This window comes from Triticum dicoccoides, chromosome 3B (assembly GCF_002162155.2).
Source record: "Triticum dicoccoides isolate Atlit2015 ecotype Zavitan chromosome 3B, WEW_v2.0, whole genome shotgun sequence".
NCBI lineage: Eukaryota > Viridiplantae > Streptophyta > Magnoliopsida > Poales > Poaceae > Triticum > Triticum dicoccoides.
In genome coordinates, this window is record NC_041385.1 from 382451572 (window position 1) to 382456730 (window position 5159).

The following is a 5159-nucleotide window of genomic DNA, read 5'->3' on the forward strand; positions in this document are numbered from 1 at the left end:
CAAAGGAAAGGGGAAAAAGTCGAGTAGCGCTTTCGGGGCATGTGGTGGTTTTTGAGCTACTAATGGGTAAGACTCGATCATATCCAATAGAATTTGGCTAGTGGCCCATTGCAGGGCGTATCATAAATTTAATCAGAGTCCTGGGCTATGCCCGCTAGTCTGGGTTAGCCAGTCTCAGCTAGTATCCCGAAGGAACGTCCCTACATCTCTTTCATGAACCGGAGGGTGCGCCGTGGCTGCCCTTCACTCAGGTGTATCCGGACGGCTTAGGGTCGGAGATCAGTCGCCGGTATCGATGAATTCTGGCCCGAGTGATGAACAAGTCAGCTCTCGGTTGGAACCTATAGGAGGCACATCTTTAGGGCATCATGTCCGTGTCAGGCCTCGCATGGACATATAGGATGCGGCGATGTTGCTTACATTGTTTGATCCAAAGAAGGGTAGAAGCTCCCGCTGTCTCACATTCAAGAACCATGGCAATTATAGCACGAAAAATAACATTAATTACAAACATGGAAGTAAATATAACATTTATTATTGTCTCCAAGGCAATATTTCCAACATGTTGCACATTGGGATAGATTTCACATTGATCTAGGTAATGATTTGCTAATTCACATAGGGAACATGTAACTTCATTCATAGGATATTCCTCTCCTGGATGACTTTCTTCACGATAGTGCGGTCATCGGTTGTTCCCTATAGGTGTGTTCTACTTCTCCACAGATTTTGCAGGCATGGTGCTTCTTCTTGTCACGACCTGATATCCTTGACGTTTGGGTGACAAGGTGGGATCCTAAGAGCATCTCTTTAAATTCTTACTGGTAATGTCCTCTTCTCCTTCGTTGATCATTTGGTGCATCCTTTACCAGGTAGTGGATCCTTTTTCCAGGTGTTGAACAAAACAGTATACCATAACCTTGTCCTCAATGGCATGAATCATCATGTGTTCATCCAAAATCGGAGTCCATTGCTTTGCTTCAAATGGAGTTGCTGTCCCAATAAAGCCGAGTCTTTTGTAGTCCATCCTGCCATGGCTTGGGGTTTTAGGGTCTGGGCTAGAGATTATGTGACAAATAGGGGAGGAATAGATACCCTTACAAGCATCTTCCTAGTTTCAAAAGTAAGTTTTGATGTGTGGTTGTCAGCAGAACACAGAAGATGTCATCTCACATCTAATGTATCTATAGACGTGACTATATACACGTCTTAAATCTTCAAAGTCTTTGTTGTTTTCAAGTTCTTCAATGTTGGAAGTTTACTCCACTAGTAGTTGCATCTTCTTGATTCCCAAAGCATGCTAAAGGGATAGGGGGTCTCAAATACACAATCTATCCTACTCACAAAAGATTGCAAATCGCATAACACAATAAGATGTGACTATATAGACGCCTTAAATCTTCAAAGTCTTTGTTGTTTTCAAGTTTTTCAATGTTGGAAGTTTACTCCAGTAGTAGCTGCATCTTCTTGATTCCCAAAGCATGCTAAAGGGATAGGAGGTCTAAAATACACAACTTATCCTACTCACAAAAGATTGCAAATCTGAAAGCACGGGATATCACCCAGAGGGGGGGGGGGTAAATGGGTGATTTTTAGAAATTCGTCAAACTCTGAACAATTTGATGAAGATCACAGTGAAGAAATAGAGACGCAAAGAAAACTAAGTCATCACAAAAATTAGAGTACATGCAATCAGGATACGAAAGAGTGAAGAACATGCCATACAACCATACGAGCGTAAAGAAAATGAACCGAGGAAATGAAAGATAGCGTGATGAAATTCTTCAGTTCCAATTCGTTAGAGCATTGATCACAAATTCTTTACCAGCAGAACAATGGAAGAGAGGGTTGAGGAATTTGAAACCAGGTTGGCTCGCTGAAGACAATGCAATTTGGTAGGCAAGTTCCAGTTGCTGCATCAACTATACGTTTGGTTGAGGCGGCTGAGACGCAACAGAGGACACACATTTCTCAGCTTATTTCTCTTGAGCTAAGGCTCGCAGACCTTGCCCAATCGCTCGTGGTAAGTCTTCAAGGTAGACTTCCAAAACCTTCACAGACTTGTTCACCGGCACACCACAATGACTCTTGGTGTATTCAAAACTTGACGCCTAACTGTCTGGAAGAATGATATTCTTCAAAGGTAAAAGGCATCGGTCCACACAAATCAATCTTTTCAATGATGCTCAATCACTTTGGCTCTGGGTTTTTCCTCACTTAGGATTCTCTCAAAACCGTCAGAGGATGGGTTGCTCCAAAATACAAGTGTCAAGTTCTCTCTGAGCAGCCAATCAACAAGTGGTTATGGGGGGTGGCTATTTATAGCTAGGGGGCAACCCAACATGAATAGTCATAAATGTCCTTCTCTGATTGACAATTGTCAGGATAAGGATCCACTCGACAGCTGGCACGCGGCATATCAACGGCTGCAATTTGAAGTCTCAAATTTGTCGGGGCACTCAATTTCTTAATTTTTAAGTAGATCGCACTAGCGAACTCCTAATTCCTCAGCCTGACTGAATTCATCAGCGACCAAATGAACTTCCTCACTCTCGCTAGCAAATGCATCGGCTGTACACTACTGGAATTAGAGAATTTGCCATCATCCAGTTCTTTGTTGTTTGCTAGCAGACGACAAAGAAGGTCTTTGCCATCTGCTTACAAAAAACAGACGACAAAGAACTGGATGATGGCATAGCCAGTTCTTTGTCGTCTGCTAGCAGATGACAAAGAATCTTTGCCGTCAGCTAGCAGACGGCAAAGAATCTTTGCCGTCGGCTAACAAACGGCAAAGAGATGGGTGGGGTCCATTTTAGGCCAGTGCTGTAACGGCCCACCACCCCCACCTCTTTGCCGTCTACTAGCCGACGGCAAAGATTCTCTGCCGTCTACTAGCCGACGGCAAAGATCCTCTGCCGTCTGCTAGCAGATGGCAAAGAACGTGCCCCATCCTAACTAACGGTCACCCCCTCTTTCTCTTCCCGGCCCCACCCCTCTCTCTCTTCCCTCTCTCTTCGCCCACTTGCGCCCGCACCGCCGCCACCCAGCACCACCGTCGCCCGGACGCTGCCGCCGCCCCGGCGGCCACGGGCTCTACCGCGGCCGCCCCTCCACCCTGCCCCAGGCCACCCAGCCCACCTCCTCCACTGTCCGCCCCCCTTTTGAAGGTGAGCTCTCCTCTTTTTTTCTTCTGTTTTTTTAGATTTAGTTCAGGTTAGGCTTAGTTTAGTTTAGTTTTTTCTTCTTGTTTTTAGGTTTAGGTTTAGTTTAGGTTAAGAAGAAAGATGAAAGATGAAAATAATAATAATAATAATAATAATAATAATAATAATAATAATAATAATAATAATAATAATAATAATAATAATAAGAACCTAGTTGAGGTTAGGGGTGCGTAGGCACCGACGGAACCGGGTCGAGGATCGTCGGTCGCCAAAACTAGGGTCGAGGGTCGGGGCAGAGGGTCGAGGGTCGTCGATCACCGAGGGGATAGATGGTGGAGCCAGTGGGTCCCGCTGTTCCCGGCGCCGTCGCCCAGGCCGAGAATCGCCCGGTCTGAGTGTCGACCCGTCGCCCGTGCGTCGCCATACCCGAGGGCGCCTGGGGACGAGTGGGTTAGTGGGTTCCTCGGCGTCGATGGGACCCTAAATGACAACTATTTAGGTTAGGGGTGCCTCAACATCGCCGGAACCCTGAATGACATATATTTTTGTGGCATCCTGTTGTAAATATTTAGTTAGGTTGACGGGAAAAACAATAATGCTATGTTACTCATCTTTGGATTTAAATGTGCAGTTGTTTCGTCGCTGCGAGGGTCTGGTGTTCGACGAGCTCCGTCCCTGCGTTCGTTGGTGAGCACAAATGACATCTCCTCCTCCCCCCTTCATTATTTGCTCTGTTCCGATCTTCGTGTCAATGAAACTTGCTAGATATAGGTGTCTTCAATCATCAGTATGCGTGACCAGTATTCGTCTCCCGTTCAAAAGGGTTACCGTTATAAATATGCATGCATTTGCATATTTATAACCGTAATTCTTTCGAATTGTCCAACGTTATCCATGGATAGCCCGAGTAGTGTAGATTGGGTTCGTTTTTCCATATGCTTTGCTCCGGATCCGACACATAAATTTTGTCAGTGCCTCCCTGTTGTTCTCCGGGTACACATCCTCTCTGCTTATTGGAGAGACATGTATCAGGAGAATAGCGGGGAGGTGCTGCCAAAAATTTTCTCGGATCCGGAGCAGAGCATGGGAAAACGAACCCAATCTACACGTACTCGAGTGGGATTAGGACCTATCTTTACGTATTAGAGTGTAGGTTGCATGGACGTAATAAAATTGACAAACTAGATTAACTGATGAATATACATGCTGAATTATATATATATATATATATATATATATTTATATTTCTTGTGTGTCCAGTAGCTAGGCAAGATGAGTGATCGTGCGTGGATGTACACCTGTCACACTAGTCAGAAATACATGACCAATGAATGGTTAACAAAAATCAAGGGGTTTGTGAGAGCCGCATTTGCAAATGGCCAGAGAAAAACTTGGTGCCCCTGTGTCTGGTGTGACAATTGGCACAAGAGGACAGAGGATGAAATGGGCAAACACCTACAGAAGAGTGGTTTTACCTCCGGTTATACGGTGTGGACATTTCATGGTGAGTCTGCCCAACGTGCCAGAGCTGAGGTGGTTCGTCGTCGCACCGACGAGCATGGTAACGGGACGGAAGACATGGTGCAAGACTTTGATGATGCTCGGGATTCAGACGATGAGATGGAGGAATTTGCAAAGGCCTTCAATGAAATGTTGGAGTCTCCAAAACGTCCTCTCCACGAGCACACCGAGCTTTGTCAGCTGGATGCTATCTCACAAGTAATGGCTCTGAAGGCTCAATTCAACCTGGGCAGAGAATGCTATGACGCGATGATGATAGTATTTAGACACTTTCTACCAAAAGGCCATGTAATGCCTGCAAACCTGTACCAGTTGGACAAAATCCTTCATGCACTTAAGATGCCCTATGAGAAAATACATGCCTGTGAGAAAGTATGTGCCTTATTTAGGCTTAAGTATGCGGACTTGAACTATTGTCCCATGTGCAACTCTTCCACGTATATTCTAGTAGACAACGGTATGAGGGAGAAGACG